The 20,503-nt window shown below is 44.9% G+C and overlaps 1 protein-coding gene across 4 annotated transcripts in view; it reads right to left on the bottom strand.

The window, feature by feature from the left end:
• BBX (BBX high mobility group box domain containing) overlaps positions 1-13,139 on the bottom strand; it is a 166,625-nt gene extending 153,486 nt beyond the window's left edge. The window contains exons 1-2 of one of the 4 annotated variants that reach the window (XM_071561782.1): positions 13,033-13,139; positions 9,781-9,853 (exon numbers count right to left, since the gene is read on the bottom strand). The gene's annotated coding sequence lies outside the window, so the exon portion shown is untranslated. Of the gene's footprint in view, positions 1-9,780; positions 9,854-11,286; positions 11,308-12,196; positions 12,382-12,483; positions 12,579-13,032 lie in introns of those variants that run through there. The other 3 variants (XM_071561791.1, XM_071561776.1, XM_071561801.1) reach the window with 3 other exon arrangements.
• Between the last annotated feature and the right edge of the window lie 7,364 nt (positions 13,140-20,503).

Genomic DNA, 20,503 nt, shown 5'->3' with positions numbered 1-20,503 from the left:
CTAAAAAAAATATATCCAGCTTCATAAAAATAGATATAGTTACAAACAAACTCCTTCTGAACAAAGAAATCGTATCCAAACTTCAGATGTTATTGTTGCTAAATCTATTTAAACAAAAATATCTAATTGCACTATGCCTTTAAATTATCACAAACCAATGTTAAATTCTACTGTAATATTATATAACTCAATTTATTGTAAATTAGAATAAATTGCAAATGTTTGATGTCAAAACTGTAAACAAAGCTCCAATACTCAAAATACTCAACAGGTAAATCTTCACTGAAGTACCAAGAACAAGTATTAGCTTCAGAACTAAGCTACCTGGAAGCAGTGCCTTCCACTGTCCTTGCAGAGTCTTTGCTCCTTAGTGGTGCTTGCTGTAAAGCTTAGTGGCATTTGCTGTAAAGCTGAGAAACTAACTGGGAATTGAAAAAGCAAGATCATTTGTTTTTCTTCTCATCGGAGAAAACAAGGCAGAGAAGTTTGAGTTCTACTAGCTCTAAAAGCTTGCATTTGGTTAAGCAGAATGAGTTACCTTATTAGGGATAGTACTTTACTCATATTTTAAGTGCAAACTATATTTACTTTTACGTGTGTGTGTGTGTGTGTGTGTTTGTGCACGAGTGTGGCTTTATTATATAGGATATTTTTAAAGGCTACAATTAAAAATCAGTATCATTTCTCATGTCCTAAATAAGAAGTTTTTTCACAGTTGCAATCTAAATAAATGCAGGTAAGTCACTTAGAAAGTGTGCAGCACAACAGTGCATGCTCTGAACTAACAAAAAAGTAGTGCCAAATTTAGTGCAAAGGCTATATTTAGCAACATATTTTAACTGCTGTCTACCAAAAGAGATTGCTTATGAAAAAACAAACACAAAAATACCAAAGCAAAATGAAATTACAAGCACCAATTTAAACCAAGTGTTTATTGACCAAGATCATGACTTAAATCAATTCAATTGGTGTAACTGGAACATCAAGGCAGCAGACACGTAAGCCAATGTACAGAGGGACTCACAAGAGCCAGGAATAAGACATGTAAAACCCTAAAACCCTCCCTCTTTTCAATGAGCCTCCCCCTACACTCTGCTTCAGCCCTGCTCAATCTCTGCAAAGCCTGTTAGAGCTCCACAAAACACCATCCCCCACTCACAAAGATTCCCCCCCATCCCCCAGGATCCTTGAAAAAGAGAACACATACTGTCCTCACTGGAGGACCTGAGCTGTGCCCTACTCTCCTGTAATCCACTGCGTTGGGATGTCCATGATGACAGACTCACCTCCTGTTTTGATTTCTCTCTGTCTGCAAAGAGTAACAGTAAACTTCAAATGCAGTCTTATGGGTCCACTCAGGAAAGCAAGACAGCACACAGAAAGCAGATCACTTACGGCAGCGAAACAGCAGGACAATTCTTAGACAAAACACAACATCTGGCCAGTTTTCTCAGGTGCTTCCCTCCCCACACTCCAGCATCCTCTCACTCACTTTGGTCCCATCACCACAGGGTGCAGCAAAACAGAAAGTTTGACAGGGACATCCTCGAGAGCCCATTTCACTATATAAATAATTAATCTGCTTCCTCTAGATGTGTCTCTCAGGAGGGCAGGATCTTCCTCCACTGATTAAAAACCAGGAAGACTTTGCAGGCACACAGGTCCAACGCTTTGTTTGGAGGTCCCACCTGAAGAACAGGCCAACCCCAAGTAACAGTGAACTATGAAAATATTTCAAAACCTGACACTGAGTATCCAGATCCATTCAACAGCTTCCTTCAAAGGAAACTGATGGATCAAACTGTGGCGAGCACCCTCACAATGAAAGATTTTGCCTGGGTCACTTTTAACCATAGACTTTATGCTGCTTTGGTACACTGAGCTAAGGCGAGGCAGATGAGCACAAGCAAGCACATACAAGAGATGCAAGGAAATTCTAATTTACTACTAAGGGAAACACTTAAAAATATTATCTTACACACACACACAGAGGGAATTCTCTCTCATATTGATGGGAATATCTTTCTCATAGTAATGGGAAATGGACACATTCAACAGTTACACTTAGCTATCTGTCATTTACTTCCTATTTAAGGTTTTCTTTACTAAGAAATAGAGTTAAAAACTTCCTTCCTATGCTGTACTTCTGTCACTTGTGCTTTTTATTTAGTCCAACAGTTTTAAAAGAATAGCACTGGAGCTTCTGCTTACTCTTTCAGCACTGGAACACAATTTTAATCAATACAACAGAGGAAGTAAATTGTGAATAATTGCTTGCATTAATACATTTGCTACCAGTTTTGTCATTCATTTTGCAGACACCAAATTTCTCCCTATAAACACCTCTGTTTTTCCAAAAGCAGCTGGAAATTAATTATGCTATTTTTATTTTCTTATTAATTCATATGCTATAGTTCTGTAATCAGTGCTGGATCATGCTGCAATTTTGTGTACTTGTTTCAAAATACATTATGAGCACTTGATGACTGATGTTGAACACAATGTATGAAAGAGAATTTAAACAAATTAGAGTGAAGAAATACAAATAAAGACACTTTACTTAAATAAGAAAAATAACTCCATATTCAAACAAGAGGTAAACCCTGAAGCACAAGTTTGTGACATAGAGCATTCACTGATTAGAACTGAGCCAGGCAAGAGGTTTACACTATTCAACATGAAATCTGGATATAAAGAAACCTTTTGCAAAGAGGAAGATCTGAAGCCAGACTTACCAAGGAAGTGGAGGTAAAAATGCTACTTTCTTTCCAAATCTATCATCTCTGACCACCTATTTGCAGTACATCAGAATGCTTTCTTTCCCTACCCAGATAACCAAATTGGGAAGCAAACATATTCAAACAAAAAGGCTTATCATCTACCAAATGACATTCTCACACTTCATACTCTTCCACCCTCTTCACAATTACATGAACTCTGCATGTTTCAGCGATGTCTCTCTCTACTCTCAGCTCTTTCTACATTGCTCAGCACCACGTCAGAGACAGCCTATAAGCTTTTAAGTTGATCACCGAGTAAAACAGGTGCATGATCCTGCAAAGACTATCTGCACATCAATAATTAAGAATTATGTGAAATCTACAGCTTTGCTGAGGAATTAGAGGCCATGAGGAACTTCAGGCAGCAGACCTGCAAAGGGGTGCACGTTGCTGATGCACCTCTGGTTCTGGCCTTGTGTTCAGGAATCCAGTTGCACAGTTGTAACTGCAGGATTGATCTCTCCAGCCATTAGGACAAAACAAAATGATGCTTCTGTACTTCACTCCATGTAGTTTAAGAAAAAAAAAATTTAAAAAATCAGCATGATGTTGCTAACTGTAGTTAACAGTAGTCATGGTGCGGCTCAAAGACCACTTGTGGAAAGCAAATCAAAACATGGCCAACCACAAAAATGCTCTTTTCATCAACCTGACAAAAAAGAGCAACTTCCTTCCAACTTCCACAAACAAATTTTAATGCAGAACATCCCAGTGTTTCAGCTCTAATGACTTTCACGGAGTTACTGCACATTGAAGAGGATGAAATGAGGTAAGAATTCAAGTTCTCCCTCATACCTCCCATCCTTGCTCCATGTTTTCTTTATTCAGCTTCACCTCCAAATTTCTCATGATGTCTCTCTTAAATACTGCTTTGACAACCAGAGAAAAATGCATTCTCTCATATACAGAAACAAAAAACTTAGAATTATTTGCTTCATAAAAGAACACACAGGCATGCTGGGGAAGACATACTATTCCACTGCAAGAGATACAATCCTAACTGTTACCATGTGACATGCCTTCCCCACTCCCATTGCTGGGTAACTCTTGATTGTGTAAGATGGGGATACAAATGCAAAACAAAAACTCAAAACAAAAAGAGACAACTTCTGACATAGCTTAAGCTTTACAGTCCTTACATAGCCAGCAGAAGAAACATACCGGGGAAAGAACTGAAAGGTACTGGTTGAAAACCATCAACCCAACAGAAGTAGAGTACTGTCCGACACTCAGGGGCACAGCGTAGTCACCAGTCCTTGATGCAGCTCACCAGGGGCCCAGGACCAGGCTCAAGCTTTCCTCACTTGAATCTTGCAATGGGCCAGCTCAGTTCTCAACAGTAACAAGGATCAGACCTTTAATGTGTGCACCTGACCCTGCCATGGGGAACTCTGGGTTTCAGAAGTGCAGGACAAAGCCCCTCCCAAGAGCACAGATGGCAGAAATCTTCCTGTTGCTACATGTGGGTAAGAGGAGAGTGACCCCACAGCCAGAAACACAGTGTGGTTTCACAGCATCTCAAAGCAGACTCCTCAACCATTTACTATGCACATATTGCCTTTCACAAAGAAAAAAATAATAAATAAATACTAAAAAACTCCAACCAGAACACACCAAAAAAGCAGAGGGGAGACACTTTCTAGCTTCAAAAAAGGGAAGGTATAGGCAGGACTTGATAAGCTTCTTGTCCAGAGAGCTTCCCCTTGCATTAAGTTCCATAGATCCCATGTTGTGCAAGTCCACGGAATTATTTTTATCTTTGCTGAATGAGGCTCTGTAACATTAAGGGTCAATAAAATGCTGCTTCTTATTTTCAGTAGTTGCTACATTTTAGAAAATCTCTTACATAGAAACACCCACATGGAAGATTTCTGACAACAAAAATTCCATGCTCCCTAAGCAACTGATTTTCTTAGTGTAGTATCATAAAATCCTGTTAACTTTCCTTCCTCTCACTAAAAATTGTAATTTTGTTGTACTAGCTTTCTTTGTACTCAGATATGCCTGAAGCCAGCTTATTTTCACATGCTGAATTGTCCATGCTTATAAGGACTTGCTATTACATTATGTGTTTGTGTGCTATAAAGGAAAAGGCATGAACATTGGAAAGTGTCAAAACCATGCTCTTTGTCAATTCATCTTTTATGTAATCGAATTTATAAATATTAAGAATAATAAAATGCTACTACCATTGTTAGAATACTACAATTGAGCCTACACTCATGAGTATGCTTTACTCCTCAAATACAACTCAAAGTTTTCTATCACATTTTTACTTTCAGTAACCAACAGTAAACAGCAAATCTGAAAATCTTACATATGTTTACTGCATCTAGAAACGAAAGTTCAGTAAGTATGTTACCCTCTTTAACACAACGCTGCCAGAGTGCCAAAGAAGCTGCTTGTGTCAATTCCATGTTTCATAAGAAAATTAGCTGTGATTTTGCATTAAATTATGAATATGAAAAATAATTTAATTGTGAAGAACTATTTCACATGAATCACACTTTTAAAACTTTGCTATGAAAAAACATTCTCTTCCATGTATCCACTCTATGAAGTAAGTTAGTATTAAATAAATATAAGGGTAATAAATTGTGCAATAAACACAGCAGCTTAAACTGCATGTTTACCAACAAAAACTCTTAAGTAAGCTCTCCTGCTTTAGACTCTTCTGTCAATAAATGTAACTAAACTGCAGGTCAGTAACTTCATACTATTCTGGAGGGGGGACTTTTTTTTAAAGCAGCATTATGAATCAAAGTTGAGTATTAGCAAAAGATGCCCAATTGCCACAGAATTCAGTGAGCCTATTCACATCTCAAAACAGGCATTTACCAAGAAAGCTGCAGAGCAGTAGCATGCACCGAGGCAAAGGACACAAAACAGAGAAGTCAGATGTGGATTTCATTCCATTCCCTGCTAATGCCAACCTGCTAAGTGACTGCAAGCCAGCCCACGCTCTTTCACAGCTTTGTATATCAAATGCCTAAAACAGGGATAAAAATGATTGTTCCTGGTTTTGAGGTGTGTGATTACAGTATGGCTTATGTACTTTGCCAGCCAAGACAGAAAGCACAGAAGACAATGCCTACAACTGCCAATTATTACTAATAGAGTTGTTATTGAGAGAATAGCGTGCACTTTTTAGTTTTACAAGCAATGCAATTTAATAGCAGCCCACCAAGCCATTCTTAAAGGTGGGGTAATCCTTATGCTGATTCAGGTCTTATCTCTTCTAAAACTATCAAGAAAGGTGTCAGCAGAAGGAGTCTTTTGTGAAAATCACATTTCCACTAATACCACCCTTACCCCATTGCGCTCAGACAGAAACACTGTATCATCACTGATCTTGAAAAAATAAAAAGAAAATAACAAAAACAAAGTAAGTCCTAAAATCTTTTGACATAAAACAGAATAAAAAAAGCTGACAGTGATATCCTAGGAACAGGGGAAATATGACAGAAGAAAAATAAATAAACTTAATACTACTGAAATCAGAAGGTCAACTTTTTTGTATTTCTTCTCAAGAATATTTTGAAATACATGTAAGATTTCAGCCCAGCTTTACAGACTTCTAACTAATAAAGAAAACATCAATTTACAATACGGTAAAACAGTAACTATACTGTATTAAAACTTAATTCACTCAGGAAAACTGTCCCAACATATAGGCACCATATGACTAAATGATACAGGGAAGTATCATTTGCAGGTGGCAAAGGGACATCTGGCTGTGCTTCTGAGAGTAAAGACCTTGGAAGCCACCACGGGCCACAGCAGTGCTGCTGACTCCACCAGCAGCTGCAGCAGCAAGCCACCCCTGTGACTGGGCACAGAAGTCTGACTTGGGTCCAAAATTTGGAAAGTAGCCTCTTGGTTTTGACTACATCACTTGCCAGAGCTCACAGAGACAGCCTGCGACACACTCAAAAATTAAAACTGAGTTTCTGTTGAGTTCCAATTTTTAGTACCTTTCTCCACCAAGGAGCCCTCTTCAGATAAAGAGCCTCCATGCTGCATGAGCCATTTACTGTCGAAAGAGAGGCAGTGTCTCACTTCCCACATGTCCAAATTTCATTGCAGGTGCACTTTCACACCACAGCAGAGCCTTGCACACCCCAGGTCTCATCTGCCTTACCAGCACCTTTCCCACCAATACATGTGGTAGAAGAATAACTCTCCCTGGCTCGCTCGGTCAAAATTTCCTCTTTTCATACCACTCTTCCCCCAGGTCTGTGCCCTGCCTAACGCTATGTGGACTGAGCTTCAGAGACACTGTGCATCCTCAGCACACAGACCACGAGCAGCAGCAACCTGGAAAAAAGCTCTGAATGCGAGGAATCATTATCAGTGAATTTAACAAGACCTGTCATCTGCTTAAAAATATTCACATGCTTACAGGATCACAAGCTATGGAACTACTAACTTACGAACAAAGTGTATGAAGACCATTCTGGATGAACAGGAAAAATGTTAGCCAGAAAATAATTGCACCATTACCTCTGATATTTTACGTGGAATACTGGCATTTAATATCTTTAATTATTCACACAACAGCTATGAAAGAGAAAGGTTTTCTTCCTTGAATGGAAAAATAAACATGGTCAAATTCCTCTCACCATCACTTCTACACTCCTTTCCTAAATAAACCTTCTGCTGAAACCAATGGACGTTTCACAGGCAATGAGCTTATGGCAAAGCAGTGCCCAAAAATTCCAAAGCGTCGAGGGCAAGCTTAAATATTCTGAGTTTACCTCAACACAGAAACCAGTCACGTTTCTGACAAATTATGTGTCTGCTTGACATGGTTGATCAGCTTGCTGTGCCAAGAGGGACAATAGTATGCCATGAACTTTTGAGACCACGGGCAAATTTTGGAAGCACTCACAATGCCCCTTGCTAAGCAGCTTCACCTTCTTGCTTGTGACACACACGCCACCACTGCACTGGCTCTCGCTAAGCAGAACCAGAACTCAGGTGTCTCTCCTGTACATCAAGACTGAATTACTAAAATCCATTCATGAACAGTTACTTTACTGAGAATTGTATAATAGAAGAAATCTTCCCTTTTACCAAAACAAAAGTTCCCTAAAGTAAATGAAGGTTTCTAATCATGGACAAATCTAATGAAATCTCTGTTCTCACCTTCAGTGGGCACATTATTTTTATTGCTGTTTTTTAAGTTATTAGGAAATGTATTTCTTTTCTTCCTCTAAAGCTTCTACTATGCCTTTTTTTGTCAAAAAGATACCCTATCCTTCTTTCCTTTTTTTCAAGTCAGTTCAACATCAGGCAAGAACTACATTGAGCATTATGCAAAAATTCAAGGCTCACTCCTCTTAAAGCATGGGAAGATTATGATCACCACTTTACTTCCAGAGTCAACATATCTGAAAAACCATTGCATAAAACTAAAACCAGATAATGACTGAAGACACTACCTGAAGCAAGGTCCCTGAGCTAGTCTGGTTCACTACCTTTTACTATTACTCCAAATAAAGTTGAAGTCTTTAGTGCTCACAGCACTCTAATCTGACTCTTACCTGAAAACACAGAAAATTACGTTCAGAAATCAGTACATTTGTATTCAGTCCTGAACAACATTTTGAAGTCTATCTGCCAGTTTTTGAATTTCCAAGTGCATTTTTACTTGGAAAAAATTGTTGCATCAATTACCCTACACAGAATGTGATCCTTGTCGGTAATGCTATAAAATCAAAAGCAATATTCTCCTATTCAACTAGTCTGTCATAAAGAACTTCAGTAATTGAACTGGCGTTTATACTCTTAGACCTACACATACCAACTTCACTCCACTCAAAATCTGTATACTCGACATCTGTAGGAACCGGAGAAGAGCAGAACTCTCCCTTCAAACCAACTCCCCACAGTGGTTATCCCAGCCTTAGGACCAGCTTTGTGGTCGAAGTATCACACCAGAACAGCTGCTCCCAACAGCTCCCTTTAAGTCTGCATGTTTGGGACCATCACTTACCCTATGTCTGCTATACACTGCCTGGAAAAGGTCAAGAGTATGTTATTAATCATTTGCATTTTTGAGAACTAAGCTTACCCTAAATACGTGTCTTGTCTTGTTTTAAACTATGTACAGAATAGTACCAAAATGCTAACTCCCACTTCCCAATTTTGGGTTAAATGCAGTTCAGTGCCACCACAGGGGATTGTATGAGATGCCTCCAAATGTCACTCATTTTATGTCATCTGTGAATGTGACTCCAAAAACTTAGAACCTCTTCTTGAAACTTTCACTTCAGCTTAAAAGGTATCAAACCCTTCAAATGGTGTCAAAACTTTTTCCACCATACAGATAAAAAAAATGTTGTTGTGTACCTGAAAGTTTAGGAATACTAGTAAATTAGTCTCTAAGATTCATCTTTCAAATTGATTGGTACGCTTTTATCAATGCCAAAAGAAAAAACAGTAACACAAAAAGAGCATGGAAGGAATTCTAATTAGCTCTCAGTTTACGTGTTAAAACTCAGCCAACTCCTGTTACAGTAGCATTACAGCTCTTCTAAACTTCTGATTCTTGAGCTCCAGAGTTTTCTAATTACCTATTCTGTTTATATTTTTGTACTTTTCTACCACAGAATTTTAAAAGGACTTTACATGCTCATGAAATTTTCAACCAGTGTGTTGCTCTTTGCATATTCTAATATTCACTTTGGTTTAAAACTTTTGCCCTAAGTCAATCAGCTATCTTAACAAAACAAAGTTTGAGAAAAAAAAACACAAGAAAAAAAAGGTGAAAAGAGCTGTGAACATCTACAGCCTTTTAATTCCCAGGTTACTCATAGGCACCGCCACATAAAAACTTTGTATCTAGCAGTTGCTGTAAGCACTCACAGAAGATGTGTTTTCTGAGGCACTAAAACCGGAAAGAGCACCTTCCACACATAAAGTGGCAGCATGAGGACCTCTATCTTGTCAAAAACAACAAGAGTTCTTTTTCCATGTGTACAGTTTACATACTTACCAAGGAAGGTAAATGGAAATTACAGACAGACGAAAATGAAGCTGTCTCAAAGTCTTTGTCATGTGATAGTGACCTATAAAGTATCAAATAAAAGCACATCATCAGCACACCATGATTTTACAATATTGTAACTCACCACAACGCCAACAAGAGGAGAGATCCCAAAACTTCAAACTTGCTTCTTCCTCACCTCCATCCCAGCTAAGTTGTCATTAAAACAAGATGACAGTTGCAGGAATCGGCAAGGAGCAAACAAAAGATGCACAGTGTCTTTAAAGGGCATTAGGAGTGGGCAAATGGAGCAAATCATCTGAGTGTGCATCAGCAAGGTGGGTTATTTTTCCTCGTCCTCTCGCACACACAGATGCATGTTTATGCGCACACACAGACCTATATACGTACGCACAGGGATGCATCACGTAATTATTTACATGCACACACAGAGATACTCGCACGTATTATCAAAAGGCAGAAAGTTGACCACCATCTGCAAGGAGGTATACGTAACAATAACCCCCTGGAACTTACACAAGTGAGCGATCAATCCCCGCGAGTGGATGAGCCAAACAACGCAAAAATTAACAAGAATACGCCGCCAGAACGCAGGTTCGAGATCCACCCGGGGAGACATACAGACAGACGAAAGGGACGGACGGAAGGCTGCAAGGCTGGAGCACAGCTCCAGGTAATGCGCGTCTTCCCGGCCCGGCTGCCCCTCGGCCCCGCAGCCCACGGGGGGACCCCCCCGGCCGGCCGAAGCCGCCGCCCGCCCTCCGCCCACCCCCGCCCAAGCCAAGTGCAGGGACACCGCGATCCGCGCTCCGGGTGGGGTGCAAAGGAAAGGTATTAAATATGGAGAAGGACCGCCGCCACCCAGGGTTTTCCCGTCTGCCTCCCGGCGACCCCCGCCCCCGGTCACCATCAAGTTTGCATCCTAGTTACAAAATGTCGATCTTGAAGGCTGACAAGACACAGGGAGAGGGGGAGAGAGCGAGAGCGAGAGAGTGAGTGAGAGAGAGAGAGAGAAGAGAGAGTCCATCTTGCTTTGAGGGGGGAGGAGAGGAGCAATAATGCAGCGCATAAATCTCACCCTCCCGGGGGAAAAGTATCCACAACACCTTTGGGGGCGGGCGGGCGCGCAGGGAAGGGGCGGCGGCGCGGGGAGGGGGCGCGGGGTCTCCCGGCCCTCCCCGCTGCCCTCCCCGGCGGGCTCCGGCGAGGCAGGCTGGCAGCAAACACCTCCCTGCTGCTCCCCTCCTCCTCCCCGCGGGCCCGGGCGATGATCCCGCTGCTGCCGCCGCGGCTGCCACCGGGGAGGAGGTGCCGCCGCCGGGAGAGCCACATGGAGACCGGCACCCCGACCGTGCCCCGGCAGCCGAGCCGGGCCCCTCCGCCGGGCTGCGGGACTTGGACGTGTCACCAGCAGGACGGGCAATGGTTTCGGCGCCCCAGGCCCGAGTGACCACCGCCGGCCTGGCGGCGCCCGGCCTCCCCGCACACACTCACCTCCGCAGAAAACTTTTAACCGCGGGCCTCCCCCGGAAAAAGTGGCGAATCCGCCCCGCACACGGTTAAAGCCCCGCGGCCCCTCGGCTCGGCTGGCGGCGAGCGGGGGAGACCCGGGCACGGTCCTTCCCCGCCCCGGCGGGGAGGGAGGGAGGAGGCAGGAGGGAGGGGGCGGGCAGCGCCTGCCGGTGCCTCTCGCCCCGCCGCCGTGCATGTCGCCGCCGCGGCTCTCGCATCGCTTCGTTCCACCTTCCTCATTCACGGCGGCAGCGGCTGCCACAGATATTCCTAACGCAAACCTGCTGCCGTGCGGCGCCCGGGATTAACGCGACTGCCTCCTTTCCCCTGCCTCCAACCCTTCCTTCCCCGTCCTCCTCCTCCTCTTCGCAAACCCACACTGGATCGGCTCTCCTCACAGCCATGCAAGTTTCATACATTGCAAATAAACCCGAGAGGAGGAAGAGCGAAGCGGCTGGCGGGGAGCGGGGGGGGGGGGGGGGAGGAGGAGGAGGAGGAGGGCTGCTTTCTGTAATTTACCAGCGACCCGATCTCGCAGCAGCAAATAACAGCCGAGCACTCATCCGGCTTTCGGCGGCCGGCAGAGCCCCCACCAAGGCGGCCGCCCCCTCCCCGAGGCGCCCCTCGCCAAGTTTTCTGTCATCGCGACCACCCAATGTCACAACTTACCTTCAGAAATAGGACTTCGCGCGGCCGAGGCCTGCCGCCGCCTCCCCCCGGCCCCCGCCCGCCTCCCTCCCTCCCTCCCTTTCTCCCTCTCCACCTTAAACTTATTGACACAACATAATCCCGCATCCACGCGAAACTCCGGCAGGGCCGCCCATCGCCCCCCGCTGCCCACCGGGGCCGCCGCCGCCCCGGGTGCATCGCCGATGACTACCGGAAAACGCACAGCCCAACTCTCCGGCCGAGCACGGCCGCCGCTGTTGTTGTCGGGGTCGGCGCCGGGGTTTTTCCTCCCGCTCCCCGTGCGGCCGCCGGATCAGCTTCTTCTCCCTTCTCCGGTTTTATATCCCCTACCGCCCTCTCTCCCGGCGACGGCGGCGGCGCGGAGCCCCCCAGGCCGGCGGCAGCCGATACCGATCCGCGCACTCTCCCCCGCGCCTCGGCGCCCCTCGGGATGAAGTTTCGTTTCTGCCTGCCGCGATTTCCCTGTCAAGTCCCCCCGGAGGCACGCACCGAGCGGCGGCCGGTGGCCATCCCTCCTCCTGCTCGCTCTCCTTCCCCTTCCTCCCTTCGCCGCTGCTCTTGCCTCTCTCTGTGGCGGCGAGAGGTGCCTGGTTTCAAACGCAGCCTGGCACTGGCTGGCCTACCCCCGCCGCCTCTCGGGCTCGGCTCGCTGGTGTTTTAAATGCCCTGCGCTGTACCGCGATCCACTTCGCCCCCTCCCCGTCAAACACCGCCGGGTCACCCCTGCCCTCCCGGCCGGGCAGAGGGCTGGCGGCACCAACCCACCCGTCCTCCGCTGCCCAAACTTTCCAAACGAAGGCAGGGCTGGCGAGAGGAAGGAAAAGTGACTGGGAGCCGCGGCAGCCGCTGCGCCGGGCAGGGGAAGCTCCGCGCCGCCCTCCCGGCCGCAGGGGGAGCGCAGGGGGCTGCCCCGCAGCAGGGGCGCGGAGGGGAAAGTGTGGGGCGAGGGCAGCTCTGTCTCTCCCTCCTTCCCTCCCTGCCCGCCGCTGCCGCCTCCTCCTGCCCGATGCGGGGCGGCAGGCAGGCGCACCCACTCACCTCGGCGGGGCGCGCACCGCGCCGCTGGGCCGGACGCGGCTCGCAGCGCAGCCCCTCCGCCCCGGCGCCCGCGGAACGCGGCTCCACACAGAGCCATGCAACCCGGGCAGCGCCACAACACTCCCCGCGATATAAGCCGCGCCGCCATTGGCCGCCGCGCTGAGCGACGGCCCCGCCGGCCACTCAGCGCCGCCGTTACACCGCGGCCGCGAGGGAGCCTCGGCGCACACACTGCCCGCACACACTCACACAAAGATCGTCGCGCTGCCCCTCGCGGGGTTCGCGCAGCCCCCACGGCGGGGCCGGAGCGGGGCGGGCAGCGGGGCCCGCCCGGGGCAGCGTGGAGCCGTGCCGGGCGCGGCCAGGGCAAGCGCTGTGCCCTGGCCGCCCGGGCAGCGCTGCGAGAGTAAACTACGCCTGCCCCGGGCAGCGCCGCGGGGCAGCGGGTGCGGGCTCGGCTCGGCCCGGCCCGGCCCACCACGGGCAGCCCCCGGTAACTTAACTCGTCCGAGTTGGGTGGGCTCCGTTCAGAGGCCAAAGCACGGCGAGCCAGAAGTTGCGGGCGGCGGCAGCGCATCTGCGCAGCCCCTGCTCGGGCAGTAAACACGGGCAGCCACCCCCGCGGCCCGGGTGCGGACGGGCCGAGCCGGCGGTGCCCCCTGACCCGGCCCCGGGGCTGCGGGCAGCGGCGCCGCGCGGGGATGCGGCGGAGCTCCGGGCGGTGCCCGTGCCGTAGGAATCCTCGCCCAGGCGTGGCGAGAGGCCCTCGCCGGGCCGGCACCGGCTGCACGGCTTCGCACCGGCTGCCCGCAGAGACAGCTCGCCTGGCAGAACCAGAGTACAACCCTGCGGCCCCCGCCACGCTCCGTGTCCGGCCTGGCCCTCTGCCCTGCACCTCGCGGACCGCACCAGCCACATGGATGGGAAATTCACTAGAGAATTTCTGTGACACGGGCTGGTACGCACAAAGCGACAGTGTGAGAGGCCAGCAGCTTTTGAGTGGCTGCATGGCGATTGTGCTGACGGGTGTTAGAACAGCCCTGCGCAAATGTAGTGTAACTTTTTCGGAGAAGCTCCTTTCTCCTGGAGAAATCAAATGCAGCATGAAACCGTCCTGTGTTACACTGACTCTGTGTGTTGATGTTCGCGAGGGTCTGGATATATGCAATGTATGGTCTTTAAGGAGAAAACCCTTGGCATTTCTTTCTTATGGTTGGGAAGCACTAATTTTTTGTGTGGCATCGTCTGCAAGTGGGATGCTGACAACTGGCATGCTAAAAAGAAGGGTCAGAAATAGTAATAATTATAATAACAATGAAACTGAAGTGTACTGGTTTGTTTTCAATAAACCAGCAATGTTTGTGCTCCACAATGGCTTTACAATATCCAACGCTCCAAGGACGTTGCAAAGTTTATTCCATATGTTCTCAGTCCTGAGCTTTTTTCCATTGTGATATGATTGATTTCATCATCTTCCCATGGCTTGTCTGCACTTCTTTCATTCCCCCCCCTTCCCCCCCCTTTTTCAGTATGGCACAATTATGCTAAATAACTGTGAAATAATATTTCCCATGTCCGAATAATATAGTGGGGTATAGTACAAGCTGATAGTAAAAAACTCAATTGCATCCTTGTTTCTGAGAAAGCATTTTAAATTAGCTTGCATGTTTTTTTCTTAAGATATGAGAAAGGTATTGTAATGCCCCACCCTCTTGCTTATAAGCAGGCGTGGATTTGTCAGTGCCTGAATAATATAAAAATAACATAGACATATTCTTGTAATTAATGCATTCTACTTAATTTTTTTCATTTTCAGGGCTAAGAAGGCAATGCTGACCATCCATCTACTGGAAGTCAGGTGCATGTTGAGTGTTACAGGTTGGGGCACTGGCAAGTGAAGGTACACAAATTTCATTAGTCACATATTAAAAGGTTGCCCTAAATTTTAGGCAGAGCTTCCTGCTGCCGTTTTTAGATTGAAAAGAGCTTTGCAGTAGTGGGTAAGCAGCATCTTTTCAGTATGCATAAGCAGTTGCTGGTTAATCCAGACAGTTAAAAGTTACGTGGTATAGTTTCTTACATGTCTGTGTTAGTGCCTTATTTCTTGGCATATTAATAAAAGCGCACTGTGAAGTCTCTCATACCTCTTCATCGCTAAAATCCTGCCAAAGTAGGTATTTACTGAGCTATATAAGTGATGTAGACACTTCATAGAATACATGTACTTAATTTTAAAGATGCTTCATTTTGTTGTTAACAGAACTCTCTATTACACTTAATGCCTTTACTGGCCATTTCAGAAAAGAGGCCAAGATAAAGACACCTTGCATGTAATGTAGTTTTTTACAGCTGTACAAAATGGATGTACAGTGCTCCTAAGTAGAACAATCGTGTTTTGTGTCTGCATTGTACAGTTACAAATGGCTTCTGAGTTAGTTGCAAGGCAGACCACCTATTAGGCCTGTAGAAGCAGAAATATTTTGTCACCCTTTAAGAGAGATGAGTAAGCTGAGGTATGCTGGTATGGTCATAAAATAAAATGGTTGCATTTTCACTGCCTTTGATTTATTTTATAAAAGAGGGAACTGTATTTTCTTGGGCTATCAGTCCAGGGCCTTCTGCAAACACTGAGGTCATGAAGGGGAGGGAGAGGTTAAATATTTCTGGGTTTCCATTTTTATGTCCATGATTTTAAGCAAATGAATCTCTTTGCATGCTCACTTGGAGACGTTTCTGACTTTAGTCAGTTGCTGTTATCAAGAGTTAAAAGGTGTTAGTAAGTGTCTGTGAGGAATTTTTCAAGGGAAAGAAAGTGCTACAATTTTTAAAATTGCTTGCTGGTTATTAGTTTTTTTAAAACTTCACACAAGTTGCATTTCTAGGTTTTTCTGCAAAAACTTGTGTCATCAAATGGCATTTTTCTGTCTCTCCTGTGTAACTGGTATTAGTTTTTAAGAGTGATGCCCCAGCCCTACCTTGTGGCACGTTCACGTGTGTTCCTGTGTACAGCCAGAGCTCTGCTGGAGTCGAAGCAGCTCAGCACTGATAAAGTGGTTTGCTCAGATGTGCACACAGTGGGATCTGGGGCTTGGAAGTTGCACATCAGTAACATTTGAGTTCATCTGGGTTTGTCTGTTTTGCACTCAATTAATGGTGGAGTATCTCCCTGCCAACTGCCTGTCCCCCCTAATTAATCTATGGAACAACATAAAAGACATAAGCAGCCATTTGTCTATGCTCTGTCAATAGGGGAAAAATATTTCACTTTATTGTTATTTAATAATAACAGGAAATTGATATAGCATTGATATAAATAATAGTCATTGAGTTCTATTCCCTTTCTTTGGGGCTTTCCATGGAGCCCATAATATTGGGGAGGGGTCTGAGTTTGATCCTTGATTGCCATTTTCTCTGCTCCTCCTGCCCAGGGTGAAAGTTACCTGCTGTCTGTAGAACCAAGTTGCTCACTGATTGCTCTTCTGGGCTGAGGTAGACGTGTGCTTCCATAGCCATAGTAAATGTATTCATATAATAAAAAGGAAGCTTGAACTAGCCAGCTGCAGCCCGAGCCTGCAGGCCCTGGATCCCTTTGAGCTGCTACCATGGCTGACTACAAGTGACGGTTGTCATGTGAGCAGGGAAGGAAGGCCATAAGGCAACTCTGGGAGCATATGCTTTAACTGCGTTAAGCTTTGCACACAGCCTGGGGAGAAGCATGGGGAAGAAAGGGTGAGGCAGATGCAGACTTATGGAGCATGTCCCACCTCTGTTCATTTTCTCCTGTGGCTTGTGCCCACCCACAGTCCATGGAATAGCGTGGCATCCTCCAGGTTAAAAAACACTGAAGCAGGACAATGCATTAGTGGGCCTATTTTCCTCCCCAATGCACTTGTATAACATGGTAACATTAATAGCAATTTATGTGCAAGCACTGAAGAGAGGAGGCATTTTAGCTGAGCTAAAGCTGCAGAATATCCACTGCAGAGTAGGAACAGAGCCACAGGATCATTGCAGGACAGCCATTCTTCAAGAACCACACTTCTAGGAAGTTATTGTTCCCACCTCAGCCCCACTTTCAGTTTCTTGAGAAGTCAACAGAAGTTTGTAGAAGTCAAAGAAAGGGCCAACTTGTTCTCTTGGTTTCTCTGTAGGAGGGCACAGTTAAACTCTGACTATATTTCTTTGTTCCTATTCCTTACTCCTTTCACAACATTAAAATAATCAGGATATTTTCTTCATAATTTTGAGATGCTACTTCTGAGTGTTCTCTTTCTATACCTGTGCATCTAATTCTGATTGTCTCCTATCAACTTTTTTTTTTATGCCTCTTTTTACTAGTTAGTAAAAAACAACTGCAACCTTCTAACAGAACCAGACGCTAAGAGCATTAGATCCTACTAGCGACCTCTGGCCTAAGCTGCCAGCAGTTTTATTTGACAAGTTAGACAATAGAGTAGGAAGGGGAACAGACAGGTGAAATGACTTGCCAGGAATCTCACAGTATGGAAACAGGAAAGTCAAAAATCAAATCTGAGCTTCTAACTGGCAGTGCATTGCTCCATACATTTCTTTCTCTGTTACTCTGAGATTTCTCTTTCATACTACCTCCCTTTCCCAAAGAAATATTACTACACCTTAAGGAGCTATTTACCATTTTTTCCTGCTTCAGAAGAATTGAGTAATAGGTTAGCCAGAACATCCACATCCGTTTGAGTCTATCATCTTTGTAAAAAACTGCTGCCGATTCTGCAAGACATTATATGTTAAATTAATATGTATTAACTAAACCTACTAGTGTATGTGAAATATACAGTGTCTACAATAATGAAGCAATTGTCTAAAAGTAGATTTTCCTTGTGTTTATACAAGTATACTGCATCACAGAAAATATGTAGATCAGGTCATACCTGCTCACCTGAGATTATGTAGCCTTTTGAGTTAGTCTAGTGCAAGCAAATTAGTTTTCATAGCCAGCAAGACATGAGAGCTGTGGGTCTGTCATTCACGTCCAGTGACTTGAGATTCCTACAGACTTACCGACAAAGTCCCCATGAAAAGCTGGGCCAAAAGATTGCAGCTTTCCCTCAGTGCTACCCTTCCCATTTTTACAGTTATTGCTTTAACTCTCATGTAAACTGCAATAATATTTAACTGCTTTAAGCATAAAATGTAATTGGAACTCATTTTTCAATTTTAGATTGTTTGGCCCTTACTACATTTTAGTGCTATCAAGTAGTTTTCTACCTTCTCCACCCAAGGGCCTCTTTTCCCATTTCTGTTTCTGGTATTATTCAAACATTTATTTGACTGTTTGCTTGTTTTCCCTTTTCTGTAAATGGTGCTGTACAGAAACTACAACTCTATTCTAGTGTCCTCCTCCAACTTCCAGTACACCACTAGAGACTTCAGAGCTACCTCACAAATATGTGTTCGCTTCCATCTAGAAGCATGAGGACAATCAAGGAGCAAAAAGTTCTTAGCCTGTTAAATCCACTGCCTAGCTGAGAAGGATGTCATTGAGTCTGTGCTTGACAAGTGGCAAGTCCCTGCAGTGACTCAAGTGAGAGCAGCACCCATTAGATCTGAGCTTGAATTCTTACAGCCTGGTGAGCTTCCCAGATGCATGTCTCATTGCCCCGGTGCCATGCCTGTAGTTATGTTCATTTTGAGACCGCAGCACACTCCTTTGGCCGCACAGTGCTGCTACCATTTGCAAAGTTAACAAAGCAAGTGACTATTTGACCCTAAATAACAAGACCATACATTAGTCACTGAACTACTCAAATACATGGTATTTGACTCTTAACTCATTATATCTAGGGAAATACAGAGCACTTGAGATGTAATATTAGGGATCTTGTTTATCTCTGCAAGGGAGAGGCTTCAAAGAGGCAGAGATCAGAATGTTATTCCTTCAGGTGGTAGCCATGGGACACAGTGAAGACAATGGACACAGTGAAGAAGTCCTGGCTCAGATCCTGTCAAAGAGTGAGGCATCTAGTCCAGTGGAACACAGGTATAGCAGCCTGTATGGAGCACAGGTACATCTAGCCTTCCCTTCTGGAGGCATTGCATTTGGAATTGAAATTATCAGCTTTAAAGAAAGATGTTGGGTGGGGAGTAAAATGGGATGGATTTTGAGGCCTTACAGGAGTGGGGGAAAAAGAAATAAAGGAAGGAATAAAAATTTATGTCTTGGACTAGTGCAACTCTCTATAAATATTCTTACAGGAGCAGGACTGCGCACTGCTTCAGTGCATCCAGGTGAGAGGCCTCATGAGAGAAAATTAACTCAGAACATTGCATTGTTTCTGTCCCACTAGGGTCAAACGGAGAAGAAGGTGAAACTTAAGAAAGGCACTTTCTCCTCCTTCTCTGTGCTCCAACATGATAATTGTTGGCAGGCCAGCCTGTAAGAAATAGCTCTTTTTAAAATATATGGTGTGCCCTCCTGCATGCCCTCTTTATGGGGATTTTCCCTGAAATCAGCAGGTTCTTGTGACTTTCCCCAGTGCCAGTGCTGTAGCAAGGAAGATACTTTACTCTGTAAAGCAGACAAATTCCACACAGGAGTCCGTCTGGCAACCCTCTTTGGTTTAGTCCTCAAACACCCACACTGGGTGTGCATTTCCCTTGTTCTGATTGTCTGTGACTTTAGCATAAATATTTGTTTGTGTTGAGATCTCTGCATCAGTGGAAGCTGCAGCCTTCACTGATTGTAATGCTGTCTCTCCTTGTAATTTTGTAAAGGTAACTGGATCTGATCCACATATAGGTTTTAACTCTATCAGCAAAAATTGGTTTGATAATACTAGGCCATTTCAAATGATGAGTTTTGTCAATTGGTGGTTTGGGGGGTTACATTTATGTATGTGAAGGGAAGGGGAGATATAAGTACCCTCTATTTGTATGCAAAAGTTTAAATTTTCAAATGCTTTCCAAATTAAACATTTTCATGTTTCAATTTAAAAAAATCTTTCAAATGCTCCAACCTGAAACATAGCATTTGTAGTGCACTTTCCTGGCCTTCAGTTTCAATTTGCTTCAACATAAGCTTTTGAAAAATAATCAATCCAGGTTAACACAAGTGATCTGTTGTCCCTTTTTTCTTTTCTTTTTTTTTTTTTTTAACCTTCAGCAATTTGAAAAATTGATGGTTTGCATAGCCCTGTCTACATTTTTCTCAAATTGAACTTGTGGAAGGCATGCAGAGATCTATGGTGAGATTTATGGTCTGTGATAAACTGGGTTTTCATAAAGAAATTTTAAATCTGTGACTCGAAGTTCTACTGAGAAGAACTCAAGTCATGCATGCTCAGCAGTGCTCAGATTGAGTAAATTATTATTTCCCCTTCATTCTTAAATTTCCAAGCTGACTGTTGCTTCCACTCCACATTTTGTGCACATATAAAAGTGTTATTTTGGAAAGTACTAGAGTGCCTCACATCCGAACCTCAGTCCCAGTCACAGA

This window comes from Pithys albifrons, chromosome 1 (assembly GCF_047495875.1).
Source record: "Pithys albifrons albifrons isolate INPA30051 chromosome 1, PitAlb_v1, whole genome shotgun sequence".
Lineage (NCBI taxonomy): Eukaryota > Metazoa > Chordata > Aves > Passeriformes > Thamnophilidae > Pithys > Pithys albifrons.
This window is presented reverse-complemented; position numbering and strand designations above follow the sequence as displayed.